The sequence below is a fragment of the Akebia trifoliata genome, chromosome 9, assembly GCF_017979445.1.
Source record: "Akebia trifoliata isolate Shusen 1 chromosome 9, ASM1797944v1, whole genome shotgun sequence".
NCBI classification, from domain to species: Eukaryota; Viridiplantae; Streptophyta; class Magnoliopsida; order Ranunculales; family Lardizabalaceae; genus Akebia; species Akebia trifoliata.
In genome coordinates, this window is record NC_141383.1 from 15,578,943 (window position 1) to 15,599,488 (window position 20,546).

General features: G+C 36.1%; 1 long non-coding RNA gene across 9 annotated transcripts; it reads right to left on the reverse strand.

Annotated features, from left to right (window-relative positions):
• Positions 1–1,967: 1,967 nt before the first annotated feature.
• LOC147394393 (uncharacterized) lies at positions 1,968–20,311 on the reverse strand. 9 transcript variants are annotated; one of them, XR_015181713.1, is made up of 11 exons: positions 19,992–20,311; positions 18,673–18,737; positions 17,635–17,718; positions 17,024–17,486; positions 16,747–16,841; positions 15,798–15,957; positions 15,161–15,533; positions 14,849–14,967; positions 14,325–14,403; positions 13,487–14,220; positions 1,968–2,645 (listed from the first exon to the last, which is right to left on the reverse strand). It is a non-coding gene; the product is annotated as an uncharacterized LOC147394393 (long non-coding RNA). The 9 variants fall into 9 exon arrangements; XR_015181712.1 differs by having other exon boundaries at positions 17,635–17,774; XR_015181711.1 differs by having other exon boundaries at positions 17,024–17,718.
• Positions 20,312–20,546: the final 235 nt, after the last annotated feature.

The window sequence follows — 20,546 nt, forward strand, 5'->3', positions numbered from 1 at the left end:
TTCAATGAATCAAAGATAGACTAGGAGAGGAAAAATGGGGGACCGAACGTCTACAAACCTTAATAGAGAGAGAGAGAGAGGGAGAGAAAGGAGAGAAAGGCGCCTCTCTTCATGCTGCTTTCTATCTTCTTCCATTGGAGAAGAAGATAGAATTAACAAAAACAGACTTTCACTTTTGGCACACCATTTACGCCAAAAAAACTTAGTTGTTGCTGTTTGCCAATAGCACGCTCAAAAACTAATTTTTTTTTTAAAAAGAAAAAGAAAAAGGTACATCATTCATCTTTAAAAAACTTTATTAGTCAGCAACAACATACCATAAATAAAAACATTAAAAGATAAAAAAACAATTTGAAAAGGAAGAAAGAAAAGAAAAAAAGAAAAAAATAAATAAATAAAAATTTGAAGAAAAGTGAGAAAATCTTTAATTTTTTTTCTATTCCTTTCTTTGATACCATCCATCACGTAGGGAAAAAACAATAATCACACGCCAATTAAAAAAATTGATTGCTTCCTATCTTGACCACCATCATCTCATTCTCAATTTATATGTCAATTTGAATATTTCATTATTTAGGATCGTTCTAAATGACTCTCGATTGAACAAAATATATATATATGCCAAATCAATGTATCCAAAATCGAACCAAAGAATACCAATAAAGGATAATACAAACCCAAAAATAATTCAAATAATAAAAATGGGTGAACACCCATTTTTTCACATCATCATTCTCTCAATATCCTGCATTATTTAAGGTCATCCCAAACGACCTTATATTAAATCATAGCAAATAATATTCTATAATAATACACACAAAAATGATGCCGAGAAAATATAATACCATCCCAAAAATAAACGAATCAAATAAACTAAAAACATAAACAAAACAAACATTAAAAAAAACTAGATCTAAATGGCAATGTTCCCATATTTGGGGTTTTTCAAGTTTGATCCTCAATAATCCCCAGTGGAGTCGCTACTGAAAGCGACCTCGATCCGCGGGGTGTGCGGATTCACTTTTAATTTTTGAGGTCTAGGAGTCACCACCTAGTTATTATGGTCTAAGAACCGAACATCGACTCAAGATAGATAAAAACAACTAATCTACTTAAAAAAAATACTGAGTCCGGGGATCACATTATTGGGTCAGAAGGTGTTAGGCACCAACCCCGCCCGGCAAACGCCGATCTTTACTAATTCCTAAGAATATTACATTCCTAAAGAACTAAAATAAATAACAAAGACACAGAAATTATATATTTGACAATTGCAACGACTTGTTTCCTCAGATATGGTAGAACAGCTTCTCGTATAAATTCTCCTCGCTTTATTCTATTACCGGATCTGCTTCGGATCTCCAAAACGAAGTATCTCCTTCTTACATTTGAGTTTTTCCGAGTTTTGTGATGGGTTTTTAGGTGGTTTTTGGAGAGTTTTGAGAGTCTATTTGATAAAAGTTAGGGTTTAGATGATAGGTAAGGGGTTAGGACTTCAAAATCAGGATTTTTGGAAGGATAAGGTGGCTTTTTGACCTATTTTTTCTAGGATTTTCTTTGACCTACGAAATTAGGTTGTGGAGGCTCTCTATTTATAGAGTTTTTTGGGTAGAGTTAATGTTTGATTAGGTTTCTTTTAGGATTTTAATTAGGATTTTGACTTAAGTCTCATGAGATTGACTTGGTCTTTTAAGATAAGGGTTTTCATGAGGGTTTTGACTTTAGTTTTATGAGATTGACTTGACCTTTTAGATTAGGGTTTTAATTAGGATTTTGACTTTAAGTCTCTTAGGGTTTTGACTTAAGTCTTATGAAATTGATTTGGTTTCTTTAGATTAGGATTTTGACTTAAGTCTCATGAGATTAACTTGGTTTAGATTTTAAATTAATTTTATTATGGTTTTACTTTACGTTAATTAATATTTATTAATTTTGAATTTAAAAATTTTAAAAATTAAAAAATTATCGTTTTGCCCTCGAATAGAACTTTTGTGTTTCAAATCGATTTTCGATGTTCCGGGATGTTTTAGAATCAATTTTTCATAAGAAATTCAATGGGATTATTTGAAATTTTTTGGCGTGAAATAATTGTCAACCCTTATGAGGGGAATTTTTGTAATTTTATCATATTTGGTGAAAATTGGCGAAATGGTTTATTTGATTTCATTTTGTTGTTTTATATGTTTGAAAAGATTTTCCTAAACGTACTGTGGGCTCTAGGGATGTTTTGATATTAGGGATATTTTGATAATTTAGTCATTTTTTTAGTGATTTTTATCGTAAAGCTTCTTTTTGTCTGCAAGATGATGATTTCTATATTTTTGGGATTATATTTTCCTAGCGTAGCGTGGTTTCTATAGTTTTGTTAGTTTGAGATACCTCATCCGAATTTTTGAAACATATCTAGTAATAAATAAAGCATTGGAATAATCATCTATCATTAGGAACCGTCGCGATCAGGTCGATGAGTTGATTAATCAGGTGACTGCAAAAATGGGGTGTCTACATATGAAAGTACTGGATCAGTTCAGATGGATATAGTGTGGCAACGATTGGAATCAAGAATCCCAGCAAAGCAAATGTAAATTCATATCTGGAAAGGATGCACCTGGGTTGGTCTGACTCAGACCCAACCCAGTTTAGGCCTGTAGACACCCCATTTTTGCACTCGCCTGATTAATCAACTCGTCAACCCGATCGCAAAGGTTCCCAATGATAGATGTTTATTCCAATGCTTCATTTTGTTACCAGATATGTTTCAGAAATCCGGATGAGGTATCTCGAACTGACAAAACTTAGAAACCACGCTACGCTAGGTAAATACGACCCTAGAAACATAGAAATCATCATCTTGCAAACCAAAAGAAACTTCACGATAAAACTCACTAAAAATGACTAAATTACCAAAATACCCCTAACATCAAAACAACCTTAGAGCCTACATTACGCTTAGGAAAACACATTCAAACACATAAAACAACAAATCAAAACCAAATAAATCATTTCACCAATTTTCACAAAATTCGACAAAATTACGAAAATACCCCTCATAAAATTCACTATCATTTCACACAAAAAATTTTGTAAATGATAAAAATCAACTTTTCCATTGAATTCCTTACGAGAAACTGATTCCAAAACATCCTGGAACATTGAAAAATGACTTAAAACGTAAAAAATCCTCTCCGAGGGCAAAACGGTAATTTTACAACTTTACTAATTAACCATTTTGAAATTAATAAATAAATCATTAAAAAATGTAAAAAGAAACATTAAAGTCAATCAAGTAAGACTAAAGTCAAAACATTAAAGTCAACCAAAAAAGACTAAAGTCAAAGTATTAAAGTCAATATCATAAGACTAAAGTCAAAACCCTAAATCAAAACACTAATCAAGTCAATTTCATAAGACTAAAAGTCAAAACCCTAAATCAAAACCCTAATCTAAACTAATCAAGTCAATTTCATAAGACTAAAAGTCAAAACCCTAAATTAAAACCCTAAAGACTAAGTCCATCTCATGAGACCAAAGTCTAAACCCTAATTGAAACCCTAATTGAAACACTAAAAGAAACCCTAATCAAACCCTAATACTTCTAAAAACTTTATAAATAGGAGCCTCCACATCCTATTTTCGTATCAAATAAAAAACCCTAGAAAAAGTAGGTGAAGAAGCCTCCACAACCTCCCCAAAACCCTAATTTTGGAGCCCTTACTCCTTCCCTAACACCCCTACTCCGATTTTAGCCTAAAAAACACCCAAAAACCTCTCAAAAATATCTCAAAAATCCACAACAAATTCGAAGCACCCAGATCCAAGAAGGAGATACTTTACCTCGGAGATCAGAAATCAGATCCGGAGATAGAACGAAGTAAGGAATACGGTACAAAGAGTCGTTTTCACCAGATCTGAGGGAATAACACTTTTGCAGATCAAAGGTAAGCTTTTTTATAATTTTTTTAATCTAGGTTTGTCATTAGCGATGTAGATTTATTTGGGATAAGTAGAGACCGGCATTGGCCGGGCGGGGTTGGTGCCTAACACCTTCCAATCCCGTAACATGATCCCCGGATTCAGATTTTCTGTAGTAGATTAGTTTTTATCCGTTTTAGAGTCAAATTGGTTCCTAGACCATAATAACTAGGTGGCGACTCCCAAACCTCAAGGGTCAAAAGTGGATCCGCGCACCCCGCGGATCGAGGGCGTTTTCAATGGCGACTCCACTGGGGACTATGGAGGATCAAACTTGAAAAACCCCAAGTATGGGAACATTGCCAAGATGACCTAGTTTTTTTTTATTATTTAGTTGGATTTATTTTATTTATTTTTTCTATTTATTTATTTTTTATCTTGATTGTAGATGATTTTGGGTATTGCATTTTTTTTTCTCCAATTAAGGATCACTTTTTGATGACCCCTAAATAATGAAAGATTCAAATTGACCTATGAAAATGATGGAATGATGAAGGTTGGACAGAAATATTAAAACATTTTTAGAGAATATTCTAGTGAGAATTAAGTCTGGGAGCCTATTAATAAAACATAGATCTCGTCGAGTAGATTAATTTAGAATCTGAGTTCACTCAATTTCGTTATCAGAAGCCTTAGATATCATCGATGCAAGTTCAATCTATAAATCTGAAATTATTTCTGAATGAAAGTTGGGACAGCAATGTTAAAACTTTTTTAGAGAATATTTTAGTGAGAATTAAGCCTGGGAGCCTTTAAATAGAACATAGATCTCGTCGAGTAGATTAATTTAGAATCTGAGTTCACTCAATTTCATTATCGGAAGCCTTAGATATCATCGATGTAAGTTCAATCTGTAAATCTGGAATTATTTTTGAATGAAAGTTGGGACAGCAATGTTAAAACGTTTTTACAGAACATTCTGGTGAGAACTAAGTCTGGACACCTATTAATAAAATGTAGATCTCATCGAGTAGATTAATTTAGAACTTGAGTTCACTAGATTTCGTTATCGGGAGCCTTAGATATCATCGATGCAAGTTCAGATTGTATTTTCCTAATTCACAGAAAATCTGAATTTATTTAATGTTGGCACAATTAATGTTCTTGAGAGTGAGCTCATCTCAACCATTGTCATTCTCTCATCAATGTAACACCTATTGGAATCTCGATTCATTTTGGATCACCCAAAAATGATCATTGATTGGACCTTGAAAATTATAAAAATTATGCCTATTGCAATGTTTGTTTGATCAATTATTATATGCCATGCTCATTAATTGATTTGCCATGATCTTGACAGATATATTTGTGATGTGTTTGATTTCATCTTAATTTCGATGTGATGAGTTTTGGATTATTTTCTTGATCAATATTCATTTGATATCCATATGTGATGACATAATCTGGCCCATGGGCCCACGTGTTTGAAAAAGGCCCCGGGCACACCCCACCCTGTTTTGCACACACCACAAGCACGTTTACTGTTTTGAGCACTTACACGTCCCATTTAGCCAACGTGGTACTAGTGCGTGGCCCGGTCTCCTCGGAGATGCGACGTCATTCATGAAACCCACAACTCCAGTCACATACCTTAGGGTATATCAAACTGGGGGCATCAATACCGTCTGATCAGGTGATTCTGAGAAGTATATTGATGCACCCAGGCTGGAGCAACCTGAGCCTTTGACCTATTGTAAGCCACACAGTCACATGTCCCGATTGCCAACGTAGTACTAGTACGTGGTCGGTCCCCTCGTGGGATGCCAAACCATTTATGAAAGCTACAACCCTTGACTCGTACCCGTAGGTATAAAAGATAATCTAAGTATATCAGTTGCACTTCTTGGTCAAAACCGGTGCCTAAGCAGATCTTGCCCCGCTGTACCCTACTGTACGAGGGGGATAGACTACGTCTATTCTAGACGAGAGGTATTTAAGTGGGCCCTTGCTCAGCATTGTGCGCAACCTCTCAACTGGAGATTAAACTGGCTGTTTTTGGCTTTAGAGAAGTGAATTGAGGTTTTAGATTATCACCTATATGGTATATCAAACCAAGTCACCACGTACCGAAAGGTATATAGGTGTGCTTGGGCAAGGGTGGCCAGATAAAAATGCATTGCACGTAGTAAGCTTAGAGTCTAGAAACCTTCCCAATAGGTCACGACTCGAACTTATCGTGGGTGTTCCCGGGTTGTTTAGTGAATGAATGCATGTGATTGATGAATGTATGTGAGTGATGTGAATGATGAGATCAAGGTGTATGATTGTCCTCAAGGATCAAATGTTGTTTTTGAAAATTAAAATGGGTGCACCGACCCAATAAAGAATCCATTCTTTTACAATAATGACTCAGTCCATCCCGATCCAACAATCATGGTGGGCCGAGTCATTTAAATTGAAAATGGAAATCAAATTTTCAAATAATTTTCAGAAAGAAAATCTTTTCCAAAAAAGATTATTTTTCAAAAGAAGTGTTCTTTAGAAGAAATGTTTTCCAGAAAAAATATTTTCCAGAAGAAAATGTTTTCCAAAAGAAAAGAAAAAGAAGGAAAAATAATTTGCAAAAGATCTATTTTTGCATGAAAAGTTTTTATGGACCTTGGAAAACTACCAAAAAATGTTGCAAAAAATAATCAGATTTGTGAAATAAAAACATTATTTTCCAATATTTTTTAAGAGTTCAACATAATTATTTTTCTTCTGAATAATCATTGAATGGATGAATTTTTTAATGGATTGGTGCACAAAATTCAATAAAATCTCAGGGTTCATTTAAAATGTTATCAAGGGGGTGACACTGAAATTGGTTAAATTCACCTTTAAAGAGGTTTAAGGGTTATCATTGTATCTAAGCTCAATCGTCCATTGCCTAGCTAGGGTTGTAAATCCAGTCAGTTAGAGTAAACGTCAATATCAAGTCAACAGTCAGAAATGACCTCAAAATTTCTCAACATCGTCCAGTTGTTCTTTGAAGATTATAGTGCTTCAATCCTACCGGTTGTAAGCAATATCTCAGTCCTCAGTCCTAATCAAACTCGTGTGGGTACTTGTCTTGAGTTTTCGTGAGTCATTTGGGTTAGCTCGAGTCCTTTTTTCCAACAAGGTCATGTCTTCCTTAAATTGAGTCTACTCTTTCCTATTGAGTCAAGTTAGTTTATCGAGTCTATAGAGGTGTCTGTTGCCCCATCTGAAATTGATCGGATAAAAGAAATTTTTGAATACCTCAAGCGCATTAACGAATTAACTAATAATTTGATAGATTTCGTTTCTGAACAAGAAGATAAGAGTCGGGCTCAACCTTTAATCGAGAAAGGAAAGGTCTTTGACCTCGAAACAAAAAATAATTCCTAAAGAGATTCAAATAGAAACCATCTTATCCCTAAAGGAACACGAGGGGATAATGAATTGACTCAGAAATTTCAAAAGACTTGTTCGTGTGATCATATGAGGGTATGCTAGGTGCAAGCTTGGGTGTTGTTCAACACGGAATAGATATTCGTCTATATCGATGGAATCAAAGAAGATGTTATAAAATGTATCAGCACTATCCTTACTACATCTTGAGTGTCAAATCACATATTATCAGTCGATATAGGGGTACCTTTTGAACTGATCTCTGATAATGGGTCGTACTTCAAAGCATAAATCATTACTCTATGTTTAAAGTTGAAGATCCGGAAGCAAAAATCATCCCCCTACCATCCTCAGATCAATGGAACGGTTGAAGCAGTTATTAAGAGTCTCAAGACTATCATCAGGAAAATATGTCAATCACATCGAGATTGGTCAGAAAAATTATCATTCACGCTATGGACATATCGAACTTCAATTCGATCCTTTACTGGAGCTACTCCCTACTCCTTAGTGTATGGCATGGAAGTAGTCATGCCAGTTGAAATGAAAATTTCATCTCTCAGGGTCTTGTTGGAAAATCATTTGTTAGAAACAGATTGGGTTCGACAGCAGTATGAAGAATTAAACTTGATCGAAGAAAACGAGTTAAAGCCCTGTACCATGTGCAAGTTTATCTAAGAAGAGTCACCCGTGCATTTGACAAAAAGTTCAAAGCTCATCATTTACAAGTCAAGGATTTAACTATCAGACTTCAAAGAAAATTGAACACTCCTCCTCGACTATAGGAGAAAGTCTGAACCCAATTGGAGAAATTCATTCATTAAGAAAATACTGTCTGGAAAAGTCATCAGACTTCAAGAAGTGAACTACTAGAGTCAACCAACCTTGACCGAATCAAATGGTACTACATTTAAGGAGGCCATCTTTGGCCGAATTAATTTTTCTGCTACCCAATTCATTATCTCCTTTCTCAGCCCTTTGCAGCCTTTTAAAAAAAAATGATGCCTTTTTCTTTCTCAGCCCGATCACCTAACCTAGGGGAGGGAAAATTTGAACTACGTTTTGGTCTGATCCCAAAAATTTGGAGTACGTAGGCAACCTGAGAAGTTACTTCAGGCCCGACCACATCAAAATAAAAAAAAATATATAGATTCCCCGACAAAGGAAAAATCTAAAAAGAAAAAAATTCAAAAGAAAAAGAAATATCATCCAAAATGGGGAAGAAAGTTCAAGAAAAATTTTTAAATGAAATGCCACACAAGGGGCATTTGGGTTTTTGAGCCTCAAAATTCCTTTCTTTTTATGCCTAGTCCCAAGCCTACCTATAAAAGTCCTCCTAAGTACCGTGTGAAAAAATCAAGGAGGGTAGCGAAGCATGATCAGACAGTAATTCTAGAACTTCAGAGGAGAAGAAAAAGATAAAAAAAAATGAAGAAGCCTGCTAAGTTGAAAATCCGGAAAGGGCGACTTAGGCAAAAATTAAGGCAAGCTCGCAAGGTTGAAAATCTGAAAGGACAATTTTGGCAACAATCAGAGCAAAGAAAAAAGAAAGAGCTCGCTAGATCGGAAACCTGAAAAGACGATCTAGGCAAAAGCTAGAGCAAGCTCGCTAGATTGAAAACCTAAAAAGGCGATCTAGGCAAAAGTTAGAGCAATAAAGAAAAACAGAAGAAAATCCCAAGCTAAAAGCGACCCGAACTGAAACATCAGAAGTTCGAATCATCAAGTTCAATACTCAGCTTAAACCAGGCATAGATTCAGAAGCCACAAGTATCTTGTCTATGATCGATCTGAAAATTCTTACTTCCCCAAGTGAATCAATGGAGAGAAGGGTGAATTCTATGATGAGTCTCAAAAGGAAATATTTTGTTTTCTTGAGCCTGACTCAAAATCTTCAATAAAATTAATCAAAATTAAAAGTTGGATCTTTATTGCGCTTGTGGTAATCAAATATTTCAAACCTTCATACAAGGGGCATTTTTCTTTTTCCTCTAAATATGTAATTCTCCCCCTTATACTAGGGGCATTTTTTAATGATGTATTCAATGCCATGTTTATTGTCAAACTAGGGACATTTTGTTTTTGAGCAATGTTAATCCTAAAAGATAATGAGAATTCCAAACTTAATGTTACCCTCTTGATAGCAATTTTTACAAAAACTCTTGAGCTTCAAACTGAGGTTTTAAATTTATAAAACTTTTGGATAAATCCTTGAGGTTCAAACAAAAACACTTCGGATCTCACATTTGACTGTGTCCAGAGATCAACTAATATGGTATTCCCAGATCCAATCATTCCTGGATTCGATCATTTCTCTTCCAGATTCAGTATCTTCTAGATTTATTAAATTCACTCTGATCAGTCTTTTTCAAATTCATTCATTCTTTCTCAAAAGTCCTTCATTCCTTCGCCAATTTTACTCAGTTGCCGTCAGGGGTTAACTTGGATTTTGCTCAGTTGCCGCCAAGGGTTATCTTGGATTTTGCTCAGTTTCCGCCAGGGGTTAACTTGGATTTTGCTCAGTTGCCGCCAAGGGTTATCTTGGATTTTGCTCAGATGCCGCCAAGGGTTTTCTTGGAATTTTGCTCAGATACCGCCAAGGGTCATCTTGGATTTTGCTCAGATACCGCCAAGGGTCATCTTGGATTTTGCTCAGTTGCCGCCAAGGGTTATCTTGGATTTTGCTCAGTTGCCGCCAAGGGTTAACTTGGATTTTGCTCAGTTTCCGCCAAGGGTTATCTTGGATTTTGCTCAGTTTCCGCCAAGGGTTATCTTGGATTTTGCTCAGATGCCGCCAAGGGTTATCTTGGATTTTGCTCAGTTGCCGCCAAGGGTTATCTTGGATTTTGCTCAGTTGCGGCCAAGGGTTTTCTCGGAATTATGCTCAGATGCCGCCGAGGGTTTTCTCGGAACTATGCTCAGATGCCGCCAAGGGTTTTCTTGGAATTATGCTCAGATGCCGCCGAGGGTTTTCTCGGAACTATGCTCAGATGCCGCCAAGGGTTTTCTTGGAATTATGCTCAGATGCCGCCGAGGGTTTTCTCGAAATTATGCTTAGATGCCGCCAAGGGTTTTCTTGGAATTATGCTCAGATGCCACCGAGGGTTTTCTCGGAACTATGCTTAGATGCCACCAAGGTTTTTCTTGGAATTATGCTCAGATGCCGCCAAGGGTTTTCTTGGAATTATGCTCAGATGCCGCCGAGGGTTTTCTCGGAATTATGCTCAGATGCCGCCAAGGGTTTTCTTGGAACTATGCTTAGATGCCGCCAAGGGTTTTCTTGGAATTATGCTCAGATGCCGCCGAGGGTTTTCTCGGAACTATGCTCAGATGCCGCCAAGGGTTTTCTTGGAATTATGCTCAGATGCCGCCGAGGGTTTTCTCGGAACTATGCTTAGATGCCGCCAAGGGTTTTCTTGGAATTATGCTCAGATGCCGCCAAGGGTTTTCTTGGAATTATGCTCAGATGCCGCCGAGGGTTTTCTTGGAATTATGCTCAGATGCCGCCAAGGGTTTTCTTGGAACTATGCTCAGATGCCGCCAAGGGTTTTCTTGGAATTATGCTCAGATGCCGCCGAGGGTTTTCTCGAAACTATGCTCAGATGCCGCCAAGGGTTTTCTTGGAATTATGCTCAGATGCCGCCAAGGGTTTTCTTGGAATTATGCTCAGATGCCGCCGAGGGTTTTCTCGGAACTATGCTCAGATACCGCCAAGGGTTTTCTTGGAATTATGCTCAGATGCCGCCGGGGGTTTTCTCGGAACTATGTTCAGATGCCGCCAAGGGTTTTCTTGGAATTATGCTCAGATGCCGCCGAGGGTTTTCTCGGAATTATGCTCAGATGCCGCCGAGGGTTTTCTTGGAACTATGCTCAGATGCCGCCAAGGGTTTTCTTGGAATTATGCTCAGATGCCGCCGAGGGTTTTCTCGGAACTATGCTCAGATGCCGCCAAGGGTTTTCTTGGAATTATGCTCAGATGCCGCCAAGGGTTTTCTTGGAATTATGCTCATATGCCGCCGAGGGTTTTCTCGGAATTATGCTCAGATGCCGCCAAGGGTTTTCTTGGAACTATGCTCAGATGCCGCCAAGGGTTTTCTTGGAATTATGCTTAGATGTCGTCGAGGGTTTTCTCGGAACTATACTCAATTACCGCCGAGGGTTTTCTCGGAATTATGCTCAGATGCCGCCAAGGGTATTCGTGGAATTATGCTCAGATGCCGCCAAGGGTATTCTTGGAATTATGCTCAGTTTATATTTACTACATGCTCAGATTTGACTCATTTCCAACTCAAACTCTTTGAAATCTATTTCAGATTTTGAGCCCACACACTTGCACAGTTGTTATATCAGTTAAGGAGAATTTTTTAAAATTCAAGGATCTGACACTGCCAGTGAGAGCTCGCGCTCAAGGACCTGACATTTTTCTAGTTCGGTGAGAGTTTTACGCTCAATGATCCGAATACCCCGACGAATTGTTAAATCAGGCTGCAAAATGAACTGTCACTAGCTTTGGCATTCGGATATCGCACTATCTACCAAAATAAATTTGCTATCTAGTTTGCTTCAACCCTCTGCCAAAGAGGGGCATCTGTAGACACCCCATTTTTGCACTCGCCTGATTAATCAACTCGTCAACCCGATCGCAAAGGTTCCCAAAAATGGATGTTTATTCCAATGCTTCATTTTGTTACCAGATATGTTTTAGAAATCCGGATGAGGTATCTCGAACTGACAAAACTTAGAAACCACGCTACGCTAGGTAAATACGACCCCAGAAACATAGAAATCATCATCTTGCAAACCAAAAGAAACTTCACGATAAAAATCACTAAAAATGACCAAATTACCAAAATACCCCTAACATCAAAACAACCTTAGAGCCTACATTACGCTTAGGAAAACACATTCAAACACATAAAACAACAAATCAAAACCAAATAAATCATTTCACCAATTTTCACAAAATTCGACAAAATTACGAAAATACCCCTCATAAAATTCACGATCATTTCACACAAAAAATTTCGTAAATGATAAAAATCAACTTTTCCATTGAATTCCTTACGAGAAACTGATTCCAAAACATCCTGGAACATTGAAAAATGACTTAAAACGTAAAAAATCCTCTCCGAGGGTAAAACGGTAATTTTACAACTTTACTAATTAACCATTTTGAAATTAATAAATAAATCATTAAAAAATGTAAAAAGAACATTAAAGTCAATCAAGTAAGACTAAAGTCAAGTAAGGCTAAAGTCAAAACATTAAAGTCAACCAAAAAAGACTAAAGTCAAAGTATTAAAGTCAATATCATAAGACTAAAGTCAAAACCCTAAATCAAAACACTAATCAAGTCAATTTCATAAGACTAAAAGTCAAAACCCTAAATCAAAACCCTAATCTAAACTAATCAAGTCAATTTCATAAGACTAAAAGTCAAAACCCTAAATTAAAACCCTAAAGACTAAGTCCATCTCATGAGACCAAAGTCTAAACCCTAATTGAAACCCTAATTGAAACCCTAATCAAACCCTAATACTTCTAAAAACTTTATAAATAGGAGCCTCCACACCCTATTTTCGTATCAAATAAAAAACCCTAGAAAAAATAGGTGAAGAAGCCTCCACAACCTCCCCAAAACCCTAATTTTGGAGCCCTAACTCCTTCCTTAACACCCCTACTCCGATTTTAGCCTAAAAAACACCCAAAAACCTCTCAAAAACATCCCAAAAATCCACAACAAATTCGAAGCACCCAGATCCAAGAAGGAGATACTTTACCTCGGAGATCAGAAATCAGATCCGGAAATAGAACGATGTAAGGAATACGGTACAAGGAGCCGTTTTCACCAGATCTGAGGGAATAACACTTTTGCAGATCAAAGGTAAGCTTTTTTATTATTTTTTTAATCTAGGTTTGTCATTAGCGATGTAGATTTATTTGGGATAAGTAGAGACCGGCATTGGCCGGGCGAGGTTGGTGCCTAACACCTTCCAACCCCGTAACATGATCCCCGGATTCAGATTTTCTGTAATAGATTAGTTTTTATCCGTTTTAGAGTCAGTTTGGTTCCTAGACCATAATAACTAGGTGGCGACTCCCAAACCTCAAGGGTCAAAAGTGAATCCGCGCACCCCGCGGATCGAGGGCGCTTTCAGACCATAGCTTCAGATGAAGGTGATATAATTAGTAAGGAACAGAGCATGATTTCTTTTGTATATCAAGGTTATTTAACTTTGAGCAATGCCATTTATTACATAGGAGTTAAAATAAATCTTTTACATTCATTCTCTTTTTTTCTTCTAACCGGTGAATTGCAAGTTCCAACATCAAATTGGCCATTGTTACGGACTCCCCATCCGAACAAGCAATCTCATTCAACAATGACATCTTTTTCTTTTTATGATACCAAACTGCATCTTTTAATGGGATTCATAATTTTATTTTCCGAGGAGAGCACATCTATGATTCTTGAGCCTGTCACGTCAGGTAAGTTGATTGAGTTGCGACGTGCCTAAGTCAGATTATCAACACTCTTCTCTTAGAAACAAGATCCAGAACAGCTTCCTATTCCTATAGCATAAGAACAGTGTCTACGTGATCTATTTTGGTAGAAGTTTAAAATACATTGGACACCGGAAGCCTTTTTTTGGAAGCAGGTCTTCTATACATCAAGAAAGGTAAACCAAATTCAAAAATTAAGCTCATACCACTAAAAATTGTAACAAAAAAGCAAGAAAACAAGCTTACCTCCTCATATGGAGGAGTTGAGAGTAACCAAATTATACTTCCAATGCATCCTACTGTTGTGAGGAAACCCCCAATATTCCAGAGGAGATGCATGTTAACACCAACAGCCAAAGCTATCAGAGCACAACATAACGTGAGATAAACCTGCAAGAATCAAAACTAATTAGATACAAGTCCCCAAATTTGGTTCCAAAGCACATTAATTAGAACTTGAACAGATTTGGGAAAGAAAAAAGTGAAAATCATACTCATTGATTCAATTGGTTGGGGTCGAAAAAATGAAAGATGATCCGTGTTCCCACTCTACTCTGTCTAGTGCTTTATCTTCTGTCAAAACATGTACTTTTAAGTGCATCTAGTAAAATCATTTAATGAATGCATCAAATTATTTCCATTGACAATCACCAGCATTGGGCATCCCATCCTAAAGAATAAAAAGATGGACACCCCCTAGAAGTCTACTCATCCTTTAGCCGTCTTAACGCTTAAACCACTGTTTTTTTCTAAAAGAGATGCATCATGCATGCATAGGACTAGTTAAAATTGGATTTAGCTACTCTAATGGAATAAATAAAATGAATAAATGAAGATTAAGGTTTGCTCTAGTCATATTTAAACCATGCAAGTCCAAACATTCTTTTCCTAGTCAGAGATACCTTAGTGCCCAGACAATAAAGGCTGCTAAACGGAAACATACAAGTGCTAATCGAGAAAACTTAACAAAGTAACAGCTTTAGCCAAACAAAGAAAAACAGAACAGATTGGCACATACCTTAAACCAGATACAATAAGTTGTTGCCTTAACTGACCTAATTCACTTGCTGCCATTGAAGGCGGTCTCTCATCCTCAGTAGGCTTTTCATTTCATAAGAATCTACCTCTAAGTAATGACTGGAAAATGATACAAGATCAGATTAAACCAGATCCAATTCAAGCAGAAGTTTTGCATGCTACATAAAAACTCACCACAGAGGATTCCTAACCTAAGACAAAACATGAGTGTGCATCCAAAATAGAAGTTAGTCTAGAAGAAGCCTGACATTTTTGTCTTCACATGGTAATAATATATGAAGTTGAGGTATACCTAGACAGCTGTCAATGCAGCAAAGAAGAATGAAGTCCATTGCCAATGATAGCTCTCAGCATTCAGCAAGACATATGTACCCACAATTGTAACATAAATGGTAACAATAATGAGAATCAGGAAAACCAACAACATAAATCCTCAAACTTCTCAAACTTTTCTATAAAATAGAAAGCTTTCACGATTTAAAATCTTTGATATACTAAAATTATTGGGTATGATTAAAAAGTAGGAATTGAAATGCTTTTAACTGACCATTTGTAGTCGATGGTCATCAAATACCTTGATCAACAGTAGTTGATGTTATACGGTAACCGCCATCCCAATGTCTGTGGATTCCCTCACTTAGATACAAAAAATCGAGCTCAACAACCTGCACAAGTCAGAGACAGGTTAAGAGAAAATAAGTAAATAATATTAAATACCTATCTTATCATCATTATCTACGTCATTAATATATAAATCAACCCCTACAAACTACAATACCCAAGGCACGTATGAACATGTGCTGCACACGTACAAATGTTGTTTCTATGTGTGTGAGTTTTAATGCATATTCAAGTGATGAGACGACCCAATGTTATTTGCTTGTTATGATAATGGATGAAAGACATAGAGATGATGATGGTGCACAAACCTAGGAGATTTTGGTAGTGGTGGTGGAGCTGTTGGTGGTGGTGGTGGGTTGAGAACATGAGAGGTGTGGATATCAGCTTTCCCACAAGACAATCCACCTTCCACTTCTACAATCCCTATCCTCTGAATAAAACCCATATCTGTCTGCCCTTGCCCTTGGTCTGCAACATTCACCATACATATAAAGTCATGGCTTGTGCTTTATCAGACACTCAACAAATAATTCATGTAGACAAAAAGTCAGTCCAGTCTCAACCAATTTGTGTAGTTGGTAACACTAGAGAAAGATCTGTCACCCTTAAATCAACAAAACTTTGAACCAAAAAGAAAAAGAAAAAATTATGGGTCTTATGACAGAGGATCAAATGCAGATAATACAAGGAAGAAATAATAAATATAAGTAACAGTTTATGAGATATACTTCGATTACTGGAATTGCAGAGTTCAAGATTAGAAGATCCATAAATAAGAAGCCACGTGGACATAGAAATATTTTCCACACTTCTATAAAAAAAAACCACTTCCACCAATATCTAAGACATACAATTCAAATAGTACACACCTTGAACTAATTAAAACCCAGTGGGCTTTTTGCCACATCAACATATCCTAACACAACCCGACTCATGGCTGTGCAACCTTTTGTATTTAATCTTATAAAAAGAATAATTTCTAATAGTTGATTGGTATGTTCCATCCTACATATGCTACTTTATAAGTTATTAAATAGAACAAAGGTAAAAGTCTGTGAGTGTTAATACCACAACCAGGGTTTAAACCCGCATTCATCTACAAAAATGAACTTCTGATTTTAGTATAACTAAAATGATACACAATTTATACAGGGACAAGATGCACCTGTGTTTCCCTGTATATGCAAAAGTTCAAATGCATATTGCACAACAAAGAAATAGGAATTAGAAGAGTAAACTAAAGTTTATAGGACATACTTGTCTATAGCCGATTGCTAGAGTTGTAGAATTCAAATTTGGAAGAAGACCCATATCAAGAAGTCGTGTAGCCTCGGATAGAAGTCCTTCATGTCCTACATTTAAAAATCGCTTTTACCAAAATGTATTACACATAATTGAAATACTATAATTTGAAATGATTGATAACCATAACCAAGGAATAAAATTGATCAGTATGATATCTATCAAACTGTTTTTCCATTGGATCATCCAATAAAAACATGTATGAGTTTATATCAGATCATGATGCACTTACAAGGCGCTATATGGAGCCAAACTTAAACTTTCTGCAAATGACCAAGCATATAGAGGGATGAAACCCAATTTTTCAATATCAATATCACTCTAGGACTATTATTCCTCATAATGCCACCTCTTTCTCACAAACAGCAGCAGCTACCATTTCCCTCCTCATTTTTTTTTCATGGCTGCTCACGGAAACATCGATTGTGAGTTATACTAGAAAGCACACAGCTGCTGCCCTACATGCACAGCTGTTGTCCCCACTTCTATTGTCATTTTGCTTGCCCCCTTGCAGCCATCAACCTGCCATCAATGCATTAAGCCAAAGAAATAGTAGTTGCTATCCCCATTCCATTGCCACCTCTAGCTATACTGTTAATTCTTCTTTGCCACTTGCCATTTGCCACATCACTGTCCCACTTATTTCCCATTCATTATGCCATTTCATGCCCACAGCAACTTCATTTGCCCATTTACTACTTATAAAACCACAACATCAAGAAGAAATCAAGACGCCGCATAAGTTTCAAGTAAATAATTCTTTCACATTTACTACTTATATCTAGGAATTGAGAATGTCAAGGACCTATCAAGCTGGCTACCATGATCCTTCAGCACCCTTACTTGGATTTTGGAAAGCAGAGAAACCCCAGAAAGTTTTCAAGGCGTAAGGTGGATAGATAGTCGCTCCTTCTTCAGTGATCTTTGCTATTGCAATTTTCAATCAGTTTGTTAGATTAACCAAGGTGACCTTTACAAGGATTCTACAAATCAAAATACCAAATTCAGTTCAATTATTTCTAACCAAACAAGGATCTACAAAGATCAATAAACCATTATAAATATTAGATCCATTACAAAACATGACTTAGAGTGAAAAATTTCTGTGCACATGCCTATGATCAACACTATATACATTCTACTTACAGAAGTGTGTATTTATGAGAATATTTTATCCATGAGTCGCAAGGTATGACACTTGGTAAGATCGAATAGTCCAAATTTAATGGGACCCATGGACCCACCTAAGTGATCTTTATCATATAACAAATGACCCAATAAAAAATAAACACACCCAACTCAATCCCCTTTTATCTTACACCACACAAATATATGTAGGTTATACAAAAAATAAAATTATGAGTGCTAATAAATTCTTAGTTACTATGTAAAGTTACCATTTATCATAGAAAGATTATTAATCTCTTCCTCTTTGTCTGCTTAGAATTCAAATGAGTTTGGTTTCCCTCACCCAAATTTTACTCTCTCGAATGGTCACATGTGTGATATACAAAACATAGTTTGGGCTAGTTTTTCATAGTTCAATAAATGTATGATACAAATAAGTAGATATATGCAACCAATATTCATTATTATATGGAAATCACATCCTTTAGATCTTGAAGACCTGAAAGTTCCAATTTCTCCCCACACACCACTAATGCATCTAATGTGGAGAGCAAATATGATATATAAATTGATGCTTGAATACATGATGAAAAAAATGTAACTTTTATGCACACTATCCAAAAAATGTTAATATAGAAACTATCATGCTTCCGTGAATCATACAAGACAGGTAGATATATGTGACCAATGTTAATAAGTATGATTCGAAAAATATTATGTTTCAAGAATTGCGAATAATTGAAAATCACATACCACCTTAAAAGAATCTCAACGTGCACCAATTTGGCAACTCTTTGGATCTACTTATTTGGTAAATCCTGTGTGAATAAGATGAGAAATAATAACAAATCAAAGCAAAGCCCCAGAGTACACATTCCTCATATATGCTTCGCCCATCAGTAACTATTTCAAGGTGAGTTTGTTTTTGTTTAAGAGTGCTAATTTTAGTAAAAAATGATGTTGTTAGTAATTTTGGTTTAATTTTAGTAGATTTTCATTGTCCTAAACCTTTTTTTTCTCTTTTTTGGTAACCATGACTTGAACCCACTCTGCATTGCAATATTTCAACCAAACTTATAGACATCCAAAACAACAAAGATAGATAGTATTTACATCTCAAAATATATACAGAACCAACATAATCTAGTATCCCTTCTGTAATGTAATGAGCTTCTAGAAGTTGTATATGCAATAATTTCTAATGAAACATTACTCTTTTCTATACAAATGCAAACTATTTTAGAAAATGTATGAATCATTGAATGTCTGCTCATATCGTACCCAAATTAATCTCACAATGACTTTTAATTGCCATGGTTAGAACTTGGCATACACTCAAAAGAGGAATGTCACCCATGAAAGATTCCGTGGCAGCAGCATTCATAAAAGGTCAGATCGCTGAAGATCCTAAGGATACACACAACAAAAATCTCAATGACCACCAAATGGGAAAGAAAGATGTTATTGGCACCCCAACTTTTACTTATTACACCCAAATTTCTTAAATTATTTAAGGTATTGGCCAATTTTTCAACTGAGCTATATGTATAAGAAGCTCTTTTTGAGAGTGTTGTATATGCTGTTCTTTTTTCATTACACATTCTTATCTTTTTTTCAATCTAAAGTCATAAAATTGAAAGCCCAAAGAACCACATTATAACATAACAATCCAAAATGAACCTAAAAACAAAAGAAAGGAAGAATCATTCCAAAATACACACAAAAAGGATAAAAATAAAAAATAAAAAATAAGTTTTGTTTTCAAAACATCTGAAAAGGTGCAAAACATTAATCCAAACAAGAACCATATAATGCTACAGAGAAAGAAAGAAGAAATTAGGGTCTAACAACCTAGAACATATAATGGACAAATCAGAAAATTAGAATTCAAAACAAACCTTGAGTTGCAAAGTGCTTAAGCTTCGATTGAATAGAAATCTTGAACTAAAAAATTGGTAAATAGATGAGAAACTAATCCCCTTTTCTTCTAAAATTTTTCAAATAAATAATTGCAAAGAGATCTAGAGTGGTTTTTAGGGCTTTTTTAGGGTTTTTGAGAGAGATAGACTTACAGATGAGTCTGGAGTAGTTTGATCGGTGGCACCGATGAGTGAGCTTCAATTATGTGGGTTTTTGACTTGAGCTCTAATTTCTTCTTCAATTTGAGCTCTGAGATATTAAAAATCCATCGACGAAGTGACAAAAGCTCGTTCGGTGCTCTCGATCGCTCGGTGTTCACGAATGTCTGTTTGATCGAACCAAATCAAAAGGGAAAATATGTAAGATGTTAAGGTTTGATCGAACCAAATCAAGAGGGAAAGTTTGTGAGTGATCTTTTTTGCAACTTTTTTCGAATGTATCAAATGTCTGGTTTTCCTCTCAAATAGGCAAATAGCTGAGAAGAAAAGTCTGTTAAGATGTTAAGGCATTTTTTTTATTTATTAATTTGGGTGGTTCGTTGGGCTGAGGCTGTCAAAATAGTTTCTTGGGCTTAGTGGGCCGGCAGAAATAAACGTTGTTCTTGGGCTGCCGAGTTTAACGCTTTAGTAGTAGCAAATTTTAACTTTTTCGAGGTAATGACTTGGATGTTTTAAGAAAGACTTATTTGTTATCATTGTCCTAAATTG